Source organism: Moschus berezovskii, chromosome X, assembly GCF_049115385.1.
Source record: "Moschus berezovskii isolate FMDL1 chromosome X, NW_MosBer_1.0, whole genome shotgun sequence".
Lineage (NCBI taxonomy): Eukaryota > Metazoa > Chordata > Mammalia > Artiodactyla > Moschidae > Moschus > Moschus berezovskii.
Genome location: NC_142488.1, coordinates 149,103,709 through 149,127,024, shown reverse-complemented (window position 1 = coordinate 149,127,024; position 23,316 = coordinate 149,103,709). Strand labels below are relative to the sequence as shown.

The 23,316-nt window shown below is 42.0% G+C and overlaps 1 pseudogene; it reads right to left on the bottom strand.

Moving 5' to 3' along the window:
- The window catches only part of LOC129564100 (PAX-interacting protein 1-like), a 34,516-nt pseudogene extending 11,844 nt beyond the window's left edge, over window positions 1-22,672 (bottom strand).
- Between the last annotated feature and the right edge of the window lie 644 nt (window positions 22,673-23,316).

Below are 23,316 nucleotides of genomic sequence, written 5' to 3'. Positions count from 1 at the left end.
GGGCCAGCTGCACCCTGACCCCCCACCTCAGGTACTAAGACCACTGCCCCTGCTGGGACATCGAGAAAGGTTTCAAACATTGCCAACTGGTCCCTTGGGCCAGAGCACTGCCTTTAAAAAACTTTATTCTAAAAGGAATAAAGAAAGCAAGATGAAGTTAAATTCAGTTTCTGAATTTTTGAATATTTTGATACCATCCTGTATCCCAACTGCAGTGGTTACACGGTCGTGTGGCACTGAGGGGAATGCCATTACCAAAAGGGTGAGAACTTTCTTGGGTTGTCCCAAAAGTTCCTTTTTTAAATTAAAACACCTATTTTTTATCTGCCCCAAGAATTTTACTGAACAACGTATTCACCGTTTTGTTCCACTACCTTCTGCCATTTTCAGGCAACTTCATAATTGCATTTTCCCAAGAGTTTTTTATCTTTTTGAGCAAAGAACTTTTCCAGGTGCCTTTTAAAGTCTTCTAGGGAATTAACTTTTTTTCCAGTAAGTGCCGGTGCCAGCCGGCAAAGAGAACAGGTCCGGACCGCAACGACGTAGAAGCCTGAGAAAAGAATTAAGGAGTAAAGAATGGGGTCGAGAGGACTGAATTCTCATGAGGCAAATCAGTGACTTTATTGAAAAGGGCCAGGGTTTTTATACAAAGTGAGAAAGGGAACAGGGTACATAAAAATACCAAGTCTTTCACCAGGTTAGTTATTGCATCTATAGAAGATTACAAAGGCTTGTTTGCTTTCTAAGACAAGCTTGGCATTTAGACTAATGCTCACGAGATAAGAAAAACTAGTCCGCAGGCTATAAAGATTTAGGGAGTACATTCTTAATCTATTTTAAGAGATAAGGAAAACATACCTACATAAATCTGGGGGAAAAAAGAAACCTAGCAAAGGATTATTTGTTCTGTTATTCTCAAGGAAGAACAAATAAGGCCTGGTAAACGTTTTATGACTCTCTTAAGGGGTGGGGGGACAGGGAACAGCACTTACAAGGCATTCCCAGGGCCAACATTTGGGGCCTTGTTCAGGCCGGCTCCCCGCAAGTAAGAGAATTTTGTAAAGACAAAAATAAATGGAAATTCAAAGGTGCCATGTTTGGTGAATATGGTGGATGAATCAGAACTTTCCAGACAAGCTCTAACAGTTTTTGCCTGGTCACCAAACATCAAAGCGGAGAAGGCAATGGCAAGCCACTCCAGTACTATTGCCTAGAAAATCCCATGGATGGAGGAGCCTGGTAGGCTGCAGTCCATGGGGTCGCTAAGGGTCGGACACAACTGAGCGACTTCACTTTCACTTTTCACTTTCACACATTTGAGAAGGAGGAAATGGCAACCCACTCCAGTGTTCTTGCCTGGAGAATCCCAGGGATAGGGGAGCCTGGTGGGCTTCCGTCTATGGGGTCACACAGAGTCGGACACGACTGAAGTGACTTAGCATCAGCAGCAGCAAACATCAAAGAAACATGAGGTCTTGAATTATCTTGATGAAAGAGTGTGAGTTTTCTGTTGATTTATTCCAGGTGCTTTTCATCAATGGCTGGTTTCAGATGGTCTAATCAAGAGGAGCACTTGTTGGAATTAATCATTTGGTCTTCCAAAAGGAGCTCACAACAGAGGACTCCCTTCCATTCCCTCCATATACACAATACCACCTTCAGTTCACTTGCCCCAAAATCTCTTCTGTTCATTATTGAGCAGTATCTTTTCATCACTGGTCACAATTTGGTTTAAAAACAAAACATTTTTTGTTATGTTTCAGTAGAGAACTGCATGTGGAAAAAAAGGTCAACATGGCTTTTTTGCTTCACTTGTGTGGAACCCAAACATCAAATTAATGAACACAGCCACACTGGTACAACTCATTCTCAGTGCTGGATTTGGATGTTCTGAGTGTGCTGGCTATCTCATATGTGGTATAATGTTGACTGTTCTCAGCAAAAGTCTCAATTTGATTGCTATCAATTTTGACTTCTCTATCCAGCTGAGGGGCACCGTACAGCAAGAAACCTCCAGCAGGAAACATTGCAAACCACTTCTGGCACGTTTGATCAGTCACATCACCTTCTCCATACACTGTGCAAAGCTCTCTCTCTCTCTCTCGTTTTTCTTTTCAGTTGTGTTTTTACCTTTCTTGAAATAATTAAGCATAATATGCTAAAAATATTCCTTTGTTTCTTTCATCTTCAATATTAAAACAGCTACACAGAAATTCACCAAATTTGATAACTCTAAAAGAACACACACTGATAAGACAGCTGTCACAGAACAACCTAACAAAGTTGTTTTGCTTGAAGTTAAAGTCAATTAAGTGCTATTAGAGCCATCTTACAGAAAAACCAATGAGCTTCTTGGCAAACCCAGTGTGTGTATAGGTGTAGGTACACGTGTATGTGTGTGTGCAGGTACATATATCTCAGTGACCTCACCCTTTTCCAGGTGGCCAGCAGCTGCTTGTCAGATATCTGCTCTGGATAATACGTGATTGCAAACACACATCCCAGTAAGAAGCCTTCTTCTGTGACTAGAACAGAATTATACAAGGAGAATGAATTAGAGCCTCCATTCTGTGAATGTGTGCACAAAACATGAAAAAGCTTGTTTTGCAGAGTTTAATGTGAATTTATGAAGTTAGTCACATTTATCCATGGTGTCTCCACCAGTAGTCTGAGGACCTCTGCAAAGGGTCCAACAAATACAGCTACTACAAACAGAGGTACTCGATCACCTGTATTACGTGATTCAAGACAGGGAACCACCATGGATTATGTCTGGGCGCTGAGTGCTACGAGTGTTCCTTGAAGCAGCCTACCATTCTAAGGACACCAGTGTTCACTTCAGGGTAGGGATGGAGGCCCAAACCACCAGAGAATCCTAACGATTCCTAACCATAGTGCCTATTTTCTAAGTACTACTCTGACATGAATACTTAGCCTGCCCTCAAACGCTCTTAGAGCAGGTACAAAGGGTTTCAGGAGAGGGAAAGAAAGAGATGCATATTACCAACACTCCAGCATTGGGTCCTGTCCAAACAGCGGGGGCTGCACCTGCACCTGGGCGGTGGGGTCTGCAGGGCCTGTTTCGTCTGGCCGGGTGGCTGTGCCATCAGCATCGGCTGCATCTGCTGTAGGCACTGCAGGTGCTGGAGGTGCTATTGCTGCAGGTGGGCAAGCTGCTGCTTCTGCAGGGACGGTTGGGGCTGCTGCAGGGGTTGCTGGGGGAACTGATGTGGGTGGGCTGGCGGCAGCTGGGATAGGCGCAGCAGGGGTAGGGGGTAGGGCTGCTATGCCAGGTGCTGCTGCTGGAACTGCAGGAGATGCTGGGGCTGCAGGTGCAGGGTGGAGTTCAGGGCTGGGGCCAGATCTGGGGCCACCCTCACTTGGCTGAGCAGCACCACGCTGGTGGGGCCCTGCTGGCTGTGGTTCACCTGCTGCTCCAGTGTCTTCATCAGTGCCGAGAGGGACTGAAGGATGTGGAAGAAGAGATCAGGCAAGGTGGTATGAACAGCTCCTGCCCTCAACTCATAGATCCCTCAGAGAGTGGAGTGGCACACCCTATACACCGCAGGCTAACTGTCAGCATTGGGAGGCTTCAAACACACCCATGGTCCCCCCCCGTGCATCCATACTCGTTCATGAGACCTCTTCACCAAAACGTGAAATGGAATAAGTAAAATGGAAGAGTTTAATGAACTGACGTGGGAGATATACACCCTGTGGTGGCTTAATCACTCCAGAGCAGAAGGACCGGAGTGGGGGATGTATGCTGTTTTGTCAGCTGACCTCACAGTCCTGTTGTAAGCACAATGCCCCACCAACCCTGACCTCCTGACGGCCATATGGCCTGACCAAGCCTCTCTCCCACAGCTGCCGTTTCTCAACAAAAGGTCCAGAGGACTCTAAGACCCCACCCGCATGAAGTCACAGGACGCTGGGACACTGAATGGCAGCTGCCAGCCTTGCATGTCTGTGGCCGCCCTGCTCCGCCACACACACAAGTGACAGGAGAGACCCAGCCCCAGGTGTGTGCATGCGGGTAGCCTTCCCCAGCCCAGAGGACCGTACACAGCTGTCCATTCCCCATTCTCATTGTGACGTGGGACCTGCACACACACTGGACAGAAGGCCTAAGGCTGGAGCTCCCGCCAGCCACAGCTTCCCCTGAGCTCACCCACTCCTTGGGACCGTCATTGGCTAAGTTCCTGACAAGCTTCAGGAACCAGGGACATTACCTAGCAAAGCGTCACATCATGTGTTATTTTACTATTCTGTGCAGCGCTGGAGGTAACAAAAAGAAACCTGTTGTATGATGAATGTTCCCTACATGCTCAGAAAAAACTGGAAGCCAATTTCCTATTGTCAAGGAAAACAGTAACAAACAGATTTTATTAAAAGGTAAAACCAAAGAATGTTCAAACTACTGCACAATTGCATGTCTCTCATAGGCTAGCAACATAATACTCAAAATGCTCCAAGCCAGGCTTCAAAAGTACGTGAACTAAGAACTTCCAGATGTTCAAGCTGAAGGAAGAGGAACCAGACATCAAATTGCCAACATCCATTAGAGCATAGAAAAAGCAAAAGAGTTCCAAAAAAATACATCTACTTCTGCTTTATTGACTACGCCAAAGACTGTGTGGATCACAACAAACTGTGAAAATTCTTAAAGAGATGGGAATGCCAGACCACCATGCTTGGCTTCTGAGAAATCTGTATGCAGGTCAAGAAGCAACAGTTAGAACTGGACATGGAACAGTGGATTGGTTCAAAATTGGGAAAGGATTATGTCAAGGCTGTATATTGTCACACTGCTTATTTAACTTATATGCAGAATACATCATGTGAAATGCTGGGCAGGATGACTCACAAGCTGTAATCATAATTTCTGGAAAAATATCAGTAACCTCAGATATGCAGATGGACACCACTCCTATGGCAGAAAGCAAAGAACTAAAGAGCCTCTTGAGGAAAGTGAAAGAGGAGAGTGAAAAAGTTGGCTTTAAACTCAAAATTCAAAAAACTGAGATCATGGCATCCGGACCCATCTCTTCATGGCAAATAGACTGGGAAACAATGGAAACAGTGAGAGAATTTATTTTCTTGGGCTCCAAAGTCACTGCAAATGGTGACTGCAGTCATGAAATTAAAAGACGCTTGCTCCTAGGAAGAAAAGCTATAACCAACTTAGATGACATATTAAAGAGCAGAGACATTACTTTACAGACAAAGGTCCGTAAAGTCAAAGCTATGATTTTTCAAGTAGTAATGTATGGATGTGAGAGTTGGACCATAAAGAAAGCTGAGAGTTGAAGACTTGTTGCTTTTGAACTGTGGTGTTGGAGAAGACTCTTGAGAGTCCCTTGGACTGCAAGGAGATCCAACCAGTCCATTCTAAAGGAAATCATACCTGAATACTCATTGGAAGGACTGATGTTGAAACTGAAACTTCAATATTTTGGCCACCTGATGTGAAGAACTGACTTATTTGAAAATACCCTGATGCTGGGAAAGATTGAAGGTGGAAAGAGAAGGGGATGACAGAGGATAAGATGGTTGGATGGAATCACAGACTCAATGGACATGAGTTTGAGTGAACTCCGTGAGTTGATGATGGACATTGAGGCCTGGCATGTTGCAGTCCATGGGGTTGCAAAGAGTTGGAACCAACTGAGCACCTGAAATGAACTGAACTGATCTCCCACCACACAACACAACTGAACAAATGAGCCTAAATAAGTGATCACCTTTGCCCCTTGTGTCAGGGTGGAAATTAGACACTGAAGATACTTGCAAAAAGAGGAAGCCAAAACAAACAGAGAGAGAACCGCTCTGGAAGTGACAGGTGCAACAGATTAAAACCCTGTAGTTAGCATTGATAAGTATTGTAATGGGTCTATGGACCTTGAGAAGAAGTTTAAGCTGGAACAAGGAACTATCTGAAACTGAACTGACCCCTCACTGCACTCAAGGGCTCCAGACCATCTCCTAGACATATTTTTACTATTATCTTTTTTAAATTTAAAAGAAAAAATTAAAGTTCTTCATTACTCCTTCAACTCTGCTTGAAAATGGAAAACCACTCCTCCAAGCTCTCCCTCTCTTTTCTCCTGCTGCACTTCTGGCCAGAGTTCTCAAGACCTTCCCATAGACTATCTGCTGCTGCTGCTGCTGCTGCTGCTAAGTTGCTTCAGTCGTGTCTGACTCTGTGTGACCCCATAGACAGCAGCCCACTACACTCGGCTGTCCCTGGGATTCTCCAGGCAAGACCACTGGAATGGGTTGCCATTTCCTTCTCCAATGCATGAAAATGAAAAGTGAAAGTGAAGTCTCTCAGTCGTGTCCAACTCTTTGCAGCTCCATGGACAGCAGCCTACCAGGTTCCTCTGTCCATGGGAGTTTCCAGGCAAGTGTACTGGAGTGGGTTGCCATTGCCTTCTCTGATAGGCTACCTAGAAGAGTTATTATTTCATTTCTTGACAGTCTCTCCCGGCTAGACTGGAATCTCCATGGAGGCCTGGAATGGTGTCCAGGAAAAAATCTTCCTGAGTTATCGAATAAATTAAGCTACTGTAGAAAATGTAATAAAATATGCTTTAGAAAAGGCAGAGGCACCAGTGATCAAATCGCCAACATCCGCTGGATCATAGAGAAAGCAAGGGAGTTCCAGTAAAACATCTATTTCTGCTTCATTGACTATGCCAAAGCCTTTAACTGTGTCGATCACAATAAACTGTGGAACATTCTGAAAGAGATGGGAATCCCAGACCACCTGACTTGCCTCTTGAGAAACCTGTATGCAGGTCAGGAAGCAACAGAACTGGACATGGAACAACAGACTGGTTCCAAAGAGGAAAAGGAGTACGTCAAGGTTGTATATTGTCACCTTGCTTATTTAACTTATATGCAGAGTACATCATGAGGAACGCTGGGTTGGAAGAAGCACAAGCTGGAATCAAGATTGCTGGGAGAAATATCAATAACCTCAGATATGCAGATGACACCACCCTTATGGCAGAAAGTGAAGAGGAACTCAAAAGCCTCTTGATGAAAGTGAAAGAGGAGAGTGAAAAGGTTGGCTTGAAGCTCAACATTCAGAAAATGAAGATCATGGCATCTGGTCCCATCATTTCACGGGAAATAGAGGGGGAAACAGTGGAAGCAGTGCCAAACTTTATTTTTTGGGGCTCCAAAATCACTGCGGATGCTGATTGTAGCCAGGAAATTAAAAGATGCTTACTGCTTGGAAGGAAAGTTATGACCAACCTAGATAGCATATTAAAAAGCAGAGACATTATTTTGCCAACCAAGGCCCGTATAGTCAAGGCTATGGTTTTTCCAGTGATCATGTATGGATGTGAGATTTGGACTGTGAAGAAGACTGATCGCCGAAGAATTGATGCTTTTGAACTGTGGTGTTGGAGAAGACTCTTGAGAGTCCCTTGGACTGCAAGGAGATCCAACCAGTCCATTCTAAAGGAGCTCAATCCTGGGTGTTCATTGGAAGGACTGATGCTAAAACTGAAACTCCACCTCATGCGATGAGCTGACTGCACTGATAAAGAGTCTGATGCTGGGAGGGATTGGGTGCAGGAGGAGACGGGGACGACAGAGAATGAGATGGCTGGATGGCACCACCGACTCAATGGACATGAGTTTAAGTGAACTCTGGGAGTTGGTGATGGACAGGGAGGCCTGGTGTGCTGTGATTCATGGGGTCGCAAAGAGTCGGACATGACTGAGCGACTGAATTGAACTGAACCAAAGCTAGGAGTGGGGAAATGCCTGCTAAATATCGTTTTAAGCCCATAACAGATTAATATCAGGAATATACCAATATTTTTAATATGCCGCTCATCAGGAAGATAACTACAATTCTGATTTATGGAAATGGGCAAAGGATACACATAGGCTAGTTATAGAAGGGAAAAACCTCAAAGGTCGCAGGATATAGTAGGAATGGAGATGGGTGCAGCCCTAATAGGGAGCAGCCTGGTACAAATGCATCCAGTGAAGGCTGTACAATCCTGAACTCCAGCATTTCTGCTCCTGGGAAACTGTGATCAGTCCCCTCAGTGGGTGTGTATGAGGGCATCCTCATGGTGTGGGCTGTTGAGGTGGGAGTCAGAGCCCTGTAGACAACACACTGACTCTCCTTTTGCCCTAATATCAGACCCTAACGAAGGAGATGACAGAGAATGAGATGGCTGGATGGCATCACTGACTCAATGGACATGAGTTTGAGTGAACTCCGGGAGTTGGTGATGGACAGGGAGGCCTGGCATGCTGTGATACATGGGGTCACAAAGAGTCGGACACAACTGAGCGACAAAACTGAACTGACTGACTGAAGGTGGGTTTGGTTAATTCATGAGCTTCCACTTGTGTTATGGAGGACAGCAGAAGAAAACATGCTAGACCCTTGCTTCGTACGTTACTTGGTCTTTCCTCCTACATGTCTGATCAGAATGTCCACACCTGTCATAGTCAACAAAAGAGTCTGAAATGCAGTACTTGGATGGAATCTCAAAAATTACAGAATGATCTCTGTTCGTTTCCAAGGCAAACCATTCAATATTACAGTAATCCAAGCCTATGCTCTGACCAGTAATACTAAGGTGAAATTGAACGGTTCTATGAAGACCTACAAGACCTTTTAGAACTAAGACCCCAAAAAGATGTCCTTTTCATTATAGGGGACTGGAATGCAAAAGTAGGAAGTCAAGAAACATCTGGAGTAACAGGCGAATTTGGCCTTGGAGTACAGAATGAAGGACATCAAAGTCTAACAGAGTTTTGCCAAGAGAATGCACTGGTCATAGAAAACATCCCCTTCCAACAACACAAGAGAAGGTTCTACACATGGACATCATCAGATGGTCAACACCGAAATCAGATTGATTATATTCTTTGCAGCCAACAATGGGAAGCTCTATAAATTCAACAAAAACAAGAAAGGTTGCTGACTGTGGCCCTGATCATGAACACTTTATTGCCAAATTCACTTAAATTGAATAAAGCAGAGAAAACCACTAGACCATTTAGATATGACCTAAATCAAATCCCTTACAATTTAAGTGAGAAATAGATTTAACAGACTAGATCTAACTGACACACTGCCTGATGAACTATGGACAGAGGTTCGTGACATTGTACAGGAGACAGAGAACAAGACCATCCCCAAGAAAAAGAAATGCAAAAAAGCAAAATGGCTACCTGAGGAAGCCTCACAAAAAGCTGTGAAAAGAGGTGAAGTGAAAAGCAAAGGAGAAAAGGAAAGATATATCCATTGAATGCAGAGTTCCAAAGAAGAGCAAGGAGAGATAAGAAAGGCTTCCTTAGTGAGGACTGCAAAGAAATAGAGGCAAACAATAGAATGAGAAAGACTAAAGATCTCTTCAAGAAATTTAGAGATACCAAGGGAATATTTCATGGAAAGATGGGCACAATAAAGGACAGAAATGGTATGGATCTAACATAAGCAAAAGATATTAAGGAGAGGTGGCAAAAATGCACAGAAAAACTGTACAAAAAGATCTTCAAGACCCAGATAATCACACTGGTGTGATCACTCACCTAGAGCCAGACATCGGGGAATGTGAAGTCAAGTGGGCTTTAGGAAGCATCACTACGAACAAAGCTAGTAGAGTGGTGGAATTCCAGTTGAACTATTTCAAATCCTAAAAGATGATGCTGTGAAAGTGCTGCACTCAATGTTCCAGCAAATTTGGAAAACTCAGCACTGGCCTCAGGACTGGAAAAAGTCAGTTTTCATTCCAATCCCAAAGAGAGGCACTGGCAAAGAATTCTCAAACTACCAGAACAGTTTTCATTCCTAACCCCCCAAAAAAGTAATGGCAAAGAATTATCAAACTGCCACACAATTGCATTCATCTCAAATGTTAGTTAAATAATGCTCAAAATTCTCCAAGCTAGGCTTCAACAATACATGAACCATGAACTTCCAGATGCTTAAACTGGTTTTAGAAATGGCAGAGGAACCATAGATAAAATGGTGACCATCAACTGGATCATCAAAAAAGCAAGAGAGTTCCAGAAAAACATCTATTTCTGCTTTATTGACTATGCCAAAGCCTTTGACTGTGTGGATCATAATAAATTGTGGAAAATTCTGAAAGGCATGGGAATACCAGACCACCTGACCTGCCTCCTGAGAAATCTGTATGCAGGTCAGGAAGCAACAGTTAGAACTGGACATGGAACCACAGACTGGTTCCAAAAAGGAAAAGGATTATGTAAAGCCTGTATTTTGTCACCCTGCTAATTTTACTTATATGCAGAGTACATCATTAGAAATGCTGGGCTGCAAGAACCACAAACTAGATCAAGATTGCCAGGAGAAATATCAATAACCTCAGATATGCAGATGACACCACCCTTATGGCAGAAAGTGAGGAAAAACTAAAGAACCTCTAGATCAAAGTGAAAGAGGAGAGTGAAAAATTTGGCTTAAAGCTCAACATTCAGAAAACTAAGATCATGGCATCCAGTCCCATCTCTTCATGGCAAATAGATGAGGAAACAGTGGAAACAGTGGCAGACTTTATTTTTCAGGGCTCCAAAATCACTGCAGATGGTGATTGCAGCCATGAAACTAAAAGATGTTTATTCCTTGGAAGGAAATTTATGACCAACCTAGACAGCATATTAAGAAGCAGAGACATTGTTTTGCCAACAAAGGTCCATCTAGTCAAGGCTATGGTCTTTCCAGTAGTCATGTATGGATGTGAGAGTTGGACTATAAGGAAAGCTGAGCAGTGAAGAATGGATGCTTTTGAACTGTGGTGTTGAAGAAGACTCTTGAGAGTCCCATGGACAGCAAGGAGATCTAACCAGTCCATCCTAAAGGAAATCAGTCCCGAGTATACATTCAAAGGACTGATGTTGAAGCTGAAACTCCAATACTTTGGCCACCTGATGCAAAGCTCTGACTCATTTGAAAAGACCCTGATGCTGGGAAAGACTGAAGGTGGGAGGAGAAGGGGACAACGAGGATGGAATCACTGACTCAATGGACATGAGTTTGAATAAACTCCGGGAGTTGGTGATAGACAGGGAGGCCTGGCGTGCTGCAGTCCATGGGGTCACAAAGAATTGGACATGATTGAGCGACTGAAATGAACTGAACTGAACTCCCTCCCCACAGCACGACTGAACAAGTGAGCCGATATAAATGACCACCTTCCACTCCATGTATTAGAGTGGAAATTAGACACTGAGGAGACTTACAAACTTTCTTATAAACAAAGAAGAGGGAACCGCTCTGGAAGTGACAGGTGCAACACATTAAAACCCTGTAGTTAGCATTGACTAAGCTGATCGCCGAAGAATTGATGTTTTTGAACTGTGGTGCTGGAGAAGACTCTTGAGAGTCCCTTGGACTGCAAGGTGATCCAACCAGTCCATTCTGGAGGAGATCAATTCTGGGACTGGTGCTAAAGCTGAAACTGCAATACTTTGGCCACCTCATGCTACGAGTTGACTCACTGAAAAGAGTCTGATGCTAGGAGTGATTGGGGGCAGGAGGAGAAGGGGACGACAGAGAATGAGATGGCTGGATGGCATCACCGACTCGATGGATATGAGTTTGAGTAAACTCCGGGAGTTGGTGATGGACAGGGAGGACTGGTGTGCTGTGATTCATGGGATGGCAAAGGGTCGGACACGACTGAGCGACTGAACTGAACTGAACTGAAAGCATTGGAAGGGACCTATAGACCTTAAGAAGAAGTATAACCTGTAACAAGGAACTATCTAAAACTGATCTAACCCCACACTGCCCTCAAGAGCTCCAGACCAACTCCTAGATATATTTTTACTATTTCCATTTTTTAATTTTAATTTTTTTAATTTTTAAGTTCTTTATTACTCCTTTAATTTTCATAACATACTATTACTTTGCAACAACCAGACAGATGGGATGGGAAGGGGGATGGGAGGTGGGTTCAAGATGGGGAACATATGTACACCCGGGGCAGATTCATGTCAATGTATGGCAAAACCAATACAATAATGTAAAGTAATTAGCCTCCAATTAAAATGAATAAATTAAAAATAAATAAATAAATAAAACACCAGAGATTATGTTTTTAAAAACAAAACAAAAAAGACCCTATTTTTAAAGCAAATTTCATATATATATCCATATTTATAATTTTTGTGTTTGATTCTATTTTGTATTTTTAATATTGTATTTTTGAGAGTCTAACATCCATCAAAATTTTAATCTTTGCTTCTTGGTATTTGTTATCAATTTTGTACCTTTAAGAATCTGATCTTCAGTACCCATTTTTACTTAGGGGTGTGATTGTTGGCTTGATTGCTTTCTCCCCTTTATGCTCTCACTTTTCTCCCCCAGGTCACCTCTATCTCCTCCCTCCCTCTCCTCTTCTCCACGTAACTCTGTAAAACTTTTTCCACCATTAACCTAGATGTTTAATCATCTGTGATGTATGGATGAAGAAGTCTTGAGGATACTGTAGGAATAAGACTGAAAGCCAGAGGCAGGAGGCTCAAATCAACCTGATAACACCAGAAAACTCCTGACTCCAGGGAATATGAGTCAACAAGAGCGCATCCAAAGCCTCTATACCTACACTGAAACCAAGCTCCACCCAAGAGCCAACAAGTTCCACAGTAAGACATACCACACTGATTCTCCAGCAACGCAGGAACACAGCCCTGAACATTAAAATACAGACTGCCCAAAGTCACGCCACACCCATGGACACTCTAAAAGTCACTATTGGACACTTCTTTGCACTCCAGAGAGAAGAGATCCGGCTCCACCCACCAGAACACAGATGTAAGCTTCCCTAACCAGGAAATCTTCACAAGCCACTCGTCCAACCCCACCCACAGGGAGCAAACTCCACAATAAAGGGGACCACAAACTTCCAGCCTACAGAAAGCCCACCCCAAACACAGCAATCTAAACAAAATGAAAAGGCAGAGAAATAGTCAGCAGGTAAAGAATCATGACAAATTCCCACCAAACCAAACAAAAGAGGAGGAGACAGGGAGTCTACTTCAAAAGGAATTCAGCATAATGATAGCAAAGATGATCCAAAATCATGAAACAAAATGGATTTACAGATAAATATACTAGAGACAAGGGAGACAAGGACTGAAAAGATGAAAGAAATGTTTAACAAGTACCAAGCAGAAATCAAAAAGAGTCGATCAATAATGAATAATGCAATAACTGAGATTAAAAGCACTGGAGGGAACCAAAAGTGGAATAACTGAGGCAGAGCATAGGATAAGTGAGGTGGAAGATAGAATGGTGTAAATAAATGAAGCATACAGGACAAAAAAAAAGAATTAAAAGAAATGAGGACAGCCTCAGAGACCTCTGGGACAATGTCAAATGTCCCAATATTTGAATCATAGGAGCCACAGAAGAAAAAAAAAATAGAAAGAGCATCAGAAAGTACTTGAGGAGATAAAAGTTGAAAACTTCCCTAAAATGGGAAAGGAAATAGCCACCCAAGTCCAAGAAACCTAGAGAGTCCCAAACAGGATAAACCCAAGGCGAAACACCCCAAGACACAGTAATCAAATTAATGAAGATTAAACACAAAGAGCAAATATTAAAAGCAGCAAGGGAAAAGTAACAAATAACATACAAGGGGATACCCATAAGGATAACAGCTGATCATTCAATGGAAACTCTTCAGGTCAGAAGGGAATGACAGGACATACTTAAAGTGATGAAAGAGAAAAACCTAACCCAGATTATTATACCCAGAAAGGATCTCATTCAAATATGAAGGAGAAATCAAAAGCTTTACAGACAAGCCACAGCTGAGAGAACTTAGCACCACTAAACCAGCTCTTCAATAAATGCGAAAGGAGCTTCTCTAGACAGGAAACACAGAAAATGTGTATAAACTCAAACGCAGAAGAACAAAGTAAATGCCAATGGGATCATACTTATCAATAATTACATTAAATATAAATGGGTTGAATGCCCCAACCAAAAGACAATGACTCACTGAATGGATACAAAAACAAAACCTCTATATATGCCGTCTACAAGAGACCCACCTCAAACCAAGGATGTGAAGAGCTAGAAAAAGTCATTCCAGGCAAATGGAGACTAAAAGAAAGCAAGAGTAGCAACACTCATATCAGATAAAATAGACTTTGAAATAAAGGCCATGACAAGAGACCAAGAAGGACACTACATAATGATCAAAGGATCAATCCAAGAAGAAGATATAACAATTATGAATATATATGCACCCAACATAGGATCACAGCAATATGTAAGGCAAATGCTAACAAGTATGAAAGGGGAAATTAACAGTAACACAGCAACCCCACTCACACATATGGATAGATCAACCAAACAGAAAATTAGCAAGGAAACACAAACTTGAAATAATACAGTGGACCAGTTACACCTAATTGATATCTATAAGATATTTCACCCCCATTAAACTGAATTTCTCCTTTTTCTCAAGTGCACACAGAACATTATGGTCAGCCACTTGTAAAAGAATGAAACTAGAACACTTCCTAACACCATACACCAAAATAAACTCAAAATGGATTAAAGATCTAAATGTAAGACCAGAAACTATAAAACTCCTAGAGGAGAACGTAGGCAAAACACTCTCCGACATAAATCACAGCAGGATCCTCCAAGACCCACCTCCCAGAATATTGGAAATAAAAGCAAAAATAAACAAATGGGACCTAATTAAAATCAAAAGCTTCTGCACAGCAAAGGAAACTCTAAGCAAGGTGAGAAGACAACCTTCAGAATGGGAGACAATAATAGCAAATGAAGCAACTGATAAAGGATTAATCTCCAAATTATACAAGCAGCTCCTGCAGCTTAATTCCAGAAAACTAAGTGACCCAATCAAAAAATGGGCCAAAGAACTAAACAGACATTTCTCCAAAGAAGACATAAAGATGGCTAATAAACACATGAAAAAATGCTCAACATCCCTCATCATCAGAGAAATGCAAATCAAAACCACAATGAGATACCATTTCACACCAGTCAGAATGGCTGCTATCCAAAAGTCTACATGCAATAAGTGCTGGAGAGGGTGTGGAGAGAAGGGAACCCTCTTACACTGTTGGTGGGAATGCAAACTAGTACAGCCACTATGGAGAACAGTGTGGAGATTCCTCAGAAAACTGGAAATAGAACTGCCATATGATCCAGCGATCGCACTCCTGGGCATACACACCGAGGAAACCAGAATTGAAAGAGACACATGTACTCCAATGTTCATTGCAGCACTGTTTATAATAGCCAGGACATGGAAGCAACCTAGATGTCCATCTGCAGATGAATGGATAAGAAAGCTTTGGTACATATACACAATGGAGTATTTCTCAGCCATCAAAAAGAATGCATTTGAATCAGTTTTAATGAGGTGGATGAAATTGGAGCCAATTATACAGAGTGAAGTAAGCCAGAAAGAAGAACATCAATACCGTATATTAACGCATATATATGGAATTTAGAAAAATGGTAACCTAAACCCTGTATAAGAGACTGCAAAAGAGACATAGGCATTTAGAACAGTCTTTGGGACTCTGTGGGAGAGGGTGAAGGTGGAATGATTGGAGAGAATGGAATTGTAGCATGTATATTATCATAAGTGACCAGTCCAGGTTCGACGCATAAATTTTCCTCTGTTCATTTCTTTGCATTTGTGCTTTTTTAATAAAATTCTTTTTTAGAAATAAAAAAAAATAAAAAAAAAAAAAAAACAGTAACACAGCAACCCCACTCACACATATGGATAGATCAACCAAACAGAAAATTAGCAAGGAAACACAAACTTGAAATAATACAGTGGACCAGTTACACCTAATTGATATCTATAAGATATTTCACCCCCATTAAACTGAATTTCTCCTTTTTCTCAAGTGCACACAGAACATTATCCAGGATAGATCACATCCCAGGCCATAAATCCAGCCTTGGAAAATAAAAAAAAAAAAAAACTGAAATCATTTCAAATATCTTTTCTGATCACAATGCAGAAAGACTAGATGTCAACTAGAGGAAAATAAAACTACTAAAAATAGAATCATATGGAGGCTAAACAACACGCATTGAAATAACCAACAAATCACAGAAGAAATCAAAATATGCATGGAAACAAATGAAAATGAAAACACGACTACCCAGAACCTATGTGATTCAGTAAAAGCAGTACTAACGGGATGGGTCATACCAATATAAGCTTACCTCAAGAAACAAGAAAAATCAAATAAATAACCTAACTTTACACCTAAAGCAAAAAAAGCACTAGAAAAAGAAATGAAGAACTCCAGGGTTAGTAGAAGGAAAGAAATTGTAAAAAAATAATGAAGAAATAAATGAAAAAAAAAAACAAAAACAAAGGAGACCATAGCAAAACTCAACAAAACTAAAATCTGATTCTTTGAGAAGATAAATAAAATAGACAAACCATTAGCCAGACTCATCAAGTAAAAAAGGAGAAGAATCAAATCAACAAAATTAGAAATGAAAATGGAGAAGTCACAACAGACAACACAGAAATACAAAGGATCATAAGAGACTACCATCAGCAACTATATGGCAATAAAGTGGATGACTTGGAAGAAATAGACTAATTCATAGAAAAGTGTAACCTTCAAAAACTGAAATAGAAATAGAAAATCTTCACAAACCTATCAGAAGCACGGAAATCAAAACTGGATTCAAAAATCTTCCAACAAATAAAAGCCCAGGACCATATGGTTTCACAGGTGAATTCTACTAAAAATGTAGAGAAGAGCTAACACCTATCCTACTCAAACTCTTCCAGAAAATTGCAGAGGAGGTTAAATTGCCAAACTCATTTTATGAGACCACCATCACCTTCGTACCAAAGCCAGACAAAGATGCCACAAAAAAAGAGAACAACAGGCTAATAGCTTTGGTGAACACAGATGCAAAAATCTTTAATAAAATTCTAGGAAACAGAATTGAACAAAATATTGAAATGATTATACATCATGACCAAGTGGGCTTTATCCCAGGGATGCAAGGATTCTTCAATATTTGCAAATCAATCAACGTGATACACCACATTAACAAATTGAAAGATAAAAACCATATGATTATCTCAATAGATGCAGAGAATGCCTTTGACAAAATTCAACACCCATTTATGATGAAAACAAACAAACAAACAAAAAACCTGCAGAAAGCAGACTTGGAAGGAACATACCTCAACCTAATAAAAGCCATATATAACAAACCCATATCAAACATTATCCTAAATGGTGAAAAATTGAAAGCATTTCCTCTAGAGTCAGGAACAAGACAAGGGTGCCCACTCTACCACTACTATTCAACATAAGTTTGGAAGTTTTAACCAAGGCAATAAGAGAAGAAACAGAAATAAAAGGAAATCAGGTTGGAAAAGAAGAAATAAAACTCTCACTCTGCAGATGACATGATCCTATACATAGAAAACCCTAAAGACACCACCAGAAAATTACTAGAGCTAATCAATGAATATACTAAAGTTGTAGGATATAAACTTAACACATAGAAATCCCTTGCATACCTATACACTAACAATGAGAAAACAGAAAGAGAAATTAAGGAAACAATTCCATTTACCATTTCAACAAAGAGAATAAAATACTTAGGAAAAAATCTACTTAAAGAAACAAAAGACCTTTATATAGATAACTTTAAAACACTCATGAAAGAAATCAAAGATGACACAAATAGAGCTAGAAATATACCATGTTTGTGGATCAGAACAATCAATATGGTGAAAATGAGTATACTAACAAAGCAATCTATAGATTCAATGCAATCCCTATCAAGCTACCAATGGTATTTTTCAGAGAACTAGAACAAATAATTTCACAATTTGTATGGAAATACAAAAAACCTCGAATAACCAAAGTAATTTTGAGAAAGAAGATTGGAACTGGAGGAATCAACTTGCCTGACTTCAGACTATATTACAAAGCTACAGTCATCAAGGCAGTATGGTACTGGCATAAAGACAGAAATATAGATCAGTGGAACAAAATAAAAAGCCCAGAGATAACTCCATGCACCTATAGACACCATTGGAGAAGGCAATGGCAACCCACTCCAGTACTGTTGCCTGGAAAATCCCATGGATGGAGGAGCCTGGTAGGCTCCAGTCCATGGGGTCGCTAAGAGTCAGACACAACTGAGCGACTTCACTTTCGCATTTCACTTTCATGCATTGGAGAAGGAAATGGCAACCCACTCCAGTGTTCTTGTCTGGAGATACCAGGAACGGAGGACCCTGGTGGGCTATCATCTATGGGGTCACACAGTGTCGGACAAGACTGAAGCAAGTTAGCAGCAGCAACAGCATAGACAGCTTATCTTTTTTTTTCTATTCATTTTTTTTAAGTAATTAATTTATTTTTTATTGGAGGCAAATTATTTTACAATATTATATTGGTTGGTTTTGCCATACATTGACATGAATTCGCCCCGGGTTTACACAAGTTCCCCCTCCTGAACCCCCCTCCCACTTCCCTCCTCCCTTTATCCTCCCTCTGGGTCATCCACGCACGCCAGCCCCAAGCATCCTATAACATGCATCGACCCTGAACTAGTGATTCGTTTCACATGTGACAACATACGTGTTTCAAAGCCATTCTCCCAAATCATTCCACCCTCACCCTCTCCCACAGAGTCCCAAAGACTGTTCTATACATCTGTGTCTCTTGCTGTCTCGTATACAGGGTTATCATTTGCATCTTTCTAAATTCCATATATATGCGTTAGTATACTGTATTGGTGTTTTTCTTTCTGGCTTACTTCACTCTGTATAATAGGCTCCAGTTTCATCCACCTCATTAGAACTGATTCAAATGTATTCTTTTTGATGGCTGAGAAATACTCCATTGTGTATATGTACCAAAGCTTTCTTATCCATTCGTCTGCTGAGGGACATCTAGGTTGCTTCCATGTCCTGGCTATTATAAACAGTGCTGCAATGAACATTGGAGTACATGTGTCTCTTTCAATTCTGGTTTCCTCAGTGTGTATGCCCAGGAGTGCGATTGCTGGATCATATGGAAGTTCTATTTCCAGTTTTTTTTTGTTTTTTTTTGGTTTTTTTTTAAGGAACCTCCACACTGTTCTCCATAGTGGCTGTACTAGTTTGCATTCCCACCAACAGTGTAAGAGGGTTCCATTTTCTCCACATCCTCTCCAGCATTTATTGCATGTGGACTTTTGGATAGCAGCCATTCTGACTGGTGTGAAATGGTATCTCATTGTGGTTTTGATTTGCATCTCTCTCATGAGGTTGCGGAGAGTTGGACACGACTGAGCGACTGAACTGAACTGAACTGAACTGATTATGAGGGATATTGAGCATTTTTTCATGTGTTTGTTAGCCATGTTTATGTCTTCTTTGGAGAAATGTCTGTTTAGTTCTTTGGCCCATTTTTTGATTGGGTCATTTATTTTTCTGGAATTGAGCTGCAGGAGCTGCTTGTATATTTCGGAGATTAATCCTTTATCAGTTGCTTCATTTGCTATCTTTTTAAAGGGAGGCAAGTAAACACAAGGTAAAAAAGACAGTCTCTTTAATGTGGAGCTGGGCAAACCGGTCAATCACTTGGAAAAGAATGAAACTAGAACACTTTTTAACACTATACACAAAAATAAACTCAAAATAGATTAAAGATGTAAATATAACACTAAAACATATAAAACTTGTAGAGGAAAACATAGCCAAAACACTCTCTGACATAAATCAGAGCAGCATCCTCTATGACCCACCCCACAGAGCAATGTAAATTAAAGGAAAAATAAACCAATGGGACCTAGTTAAACTGAAAAGCTTTTGCACAACAAAAGAAACTATAAGCAAGGTGAAAAGGTAGGCTTCAGAATGGGAAAAATAATAGCAAAAGAAGCAACTGACAAATAATTAACCTTAAAAATATGCAAGCAGCTCATGCATCTCAATACCAGAAAATTAAATGACCCAATCAAAAAACAGGCCAAAGACTAAACATACATTTCTCCAAAGAAGACATACAGATGGCTAACAAACACATGCTCAACATCACTCAATATCAGAGAAATGCAAATCAAAACCAAAATGAGGTACCATCTCATGCCAGTCAGAATGGCTGCTATCAAAAAGTCTTCAGACAATAAATGCTGGAGAGGGTGTGGAGAAACACAAATACATACACTGTTGGTGGGAATGCAAACTAGTACAGCCACTATAGAGAACAGTGTGGAGATTCCTTTAAAAACTGGAAATAGAACTGTCATACTACCCTGAAATCCCACTGCTGGGCATACACACCAAGCATGACATGTATACCCCAAACTTCATCACAGCACTTACAAGAGTTAAGGCACGCAAGCAATCTGGATGCCCATCGGCAGATGAATGGATAAGAAAGTTGTGGTTCACATACACAATGGAATATTGCTCAGCTATTAAAAAGAATACATTTGAATCAGTTCTAGTGAGGTGGATGACACTGGAGCCTATTATACAGAGTGAAGTAAGCCAGAAAGAAAAAACACCAATACAGTACATTAATGCATATATATGGAATTTAGAAAGGTGGTAACGATGATTCTACATGTGAGACAGCAAAAGAGACAGAGAGATAAAGAACAGACTTTGGACTATGTGGGAAAAGGCAAGTGTGGAATTATTTTAGAGAATAGCATTGAAACATGTATATTACCATATGTGAAATAGATTGCCAGTCCAGGTTCGATGCATGAGACAGGGTGTTCAGGGCCAGTGTACTGGAATGACCCAAGGGATGGGATGGGGAAGGAGGTGGGAGGGGGTTTCAGGATGGGGGACACATGTACACCCATGGCTGATTCATGTCAATGGCAAAAACCACTACAATATGGTAAAGTAATTAGCCTCTAATTAAATAAATAAATTTTTCAAAAAGGAAAGCAAAAATAAAATTGCCAATTTAGATGAAATTAAGAAATTCCTTGAGTGACACAAATTCCCAAAACTAACCCTAGAAGAAACAGAAAACCCTAAATATCCCTAAATCTATCAAAGATATGGAACAGAAAACTCCAGACCCATGTGACTTAACTAGTGAAAGCTATGAAAAATGTAAGGGAGAAATATCACAAAGTCCATACAAATCCTTTCAGAGAGGAGAGAAGGGGAAACACTTCTCAAATCATTTTATGAGGGCAGCCTTACAAAATACCAAACCCAGATAAAGACACTGCATGTAAACCATAGACCAATATTCTTCATTAAGTTAAGCTCAAAAAATGAAATCTTAGCAAATTTAATCCAGCAATATATAAAGCATCATGACCAAATGAGAGCTACCGCAAGAATGAAAGATTGGTTATGCATTAAAAAATCATCAACCAGTGTTATTCACCATATTAAGAAAACACAGGAAAAAACCATATGATCATTTTGATAATGCCATAAAAGCATTTGACAATATTCAACAACCACTATGATAAAAACTCTCGGAAATCTAGGACTACAAACAGACTTTCTAAATCTGATCAAGGTAACCTACAAAACTCCTACAGCTAACATGAGAATGGAGGAAAATATAATCCCTCCACTGGGGGTGGGGAAAGGCTTCTTCCCTGGGATTTGGAGGGCTGAGAGGCCTTTCCAACCAGGGGGTGGGGATCAAGTGGCCTGATTGAAGTACCTGCCCCCTCCTCGGGCAGTGGCCCTGATCCAGCCACTTCCCGTGGCACCAGTGGTTCCCTGGCAAACGCACACCACCTCAGCAGTGGTGTCCCAGCCCCATCATCAACCTTGGATGTACTGTGTCTGTTGACTTGACCCCCTTCCAGACCAGAAGTAGACCAGCACCCAGCAGGCCAGCAGACCCAGGGTCACCTCCCAGGTGAGGAACCCTGGCTCCTCCAGCCCTCTCAAGAACCACAAGATTTTGTTCCTGGAAAGGGAAAGCCCATGAGAGATGTGCCTGCAGAGGTCAAGAGACTGGGTTTGTTCTGGGGGACATTGCCATTTCAGCAGCCCTTGAGTGCCACTGGTCCCACTGGTGCTTCCGGGGGGCCTGGGGTAAGCCCCCAGCCTGGAGTCCCTGCAGTCTGTGTGCCTGGAGCCCCAGGCAGCCCTGCCCCATTCCATTCCCAGTAAGTTCAACAGCAGTCCCCGCTTCCCTCCCCAGGCGGGCAAGCACAGCCTGCTCCACATCCCTAGTCTCAGCACTCCAGGACTGGGTCCCTGTGCACCACCATGCAAAGGCACATGCACATGAACACAAATACACACAGATGCCAATGTGCATGTACCTGACCACATGCTCTCTCTCACACACATGCACATGCAAATGCCCATTTGAAAGCACCTTCACAAACACACATGCACATGTCTCTATGTATGCACCTGTGCACATGCAATCACAAACACCTAAACACACATGGGCTAGCACCTGTGAACAGGCACTTTCTCTCTCTCTCGGGCACACACACACAGAAATGCGCATCAGATACCCATGTGCATGCACCTACCCCTGCACACATGGACACACACACACACACATGAGCTATGTGTGGGACACCAGAGGGACAGAGCAGCCCTGACCCAGGGATGCCCGACTCCCTTACAGAAGTTGATGACAAGGACCTGCGCTCAGCAGGATGCTCACCTGTGAGCATGGCCAGGTTGGCAGCAGTGTAGTCTTGGAAGTGCACAGGGACTGGGGCTCACTTGGGGTTTGCAGACTTGGACCAGAAACAGTCACGTGAGATGAGGAGTGGGGCAGAGTGTGTTTGAGCATGTGCACTGAGGAGCTGCCCCACACTAAATGGTGGAGCTCCACACAGAAGACTCACAGCTGTTTACCAGGTTTCCTGGCCTGAGAAAGGGCTGACTTAGAGGAAGACCACGTAGATGTGAGTCTGCTCATGCATATTGTGGCAACATGGCACGCAAATGCGTCAAGCTTCAACAGGGGGCACCCATCGCCTGAGAACCTTCAGCCACTGTGGGACCCAATGGTTGGTGAGGACCAATCATGAGGCAGGACCAGGGTGTGTGTGCTCAAGCGCACTGCCTATGCTGAGCTGCACGTCGCACTTCAGGGCTGGGTTCTGTAGGGAGGGTTCAGTCTTTTCTGCTGTGGAGGGAGTGGTAGGGGGTTCAAGATGGAGTCCAAGGCACACAGTGGAGGAGTCACGACCGCAGCCGATGAAGATGCAGGTGCTTTGGTCTTTGCAGCAGACACAACACATGGTGGCCAAGGTGTGCTGGGTGGTGCTGGTGGCCACAATGGCCCTGGTGGCTCAGCTGTCCATGGTGA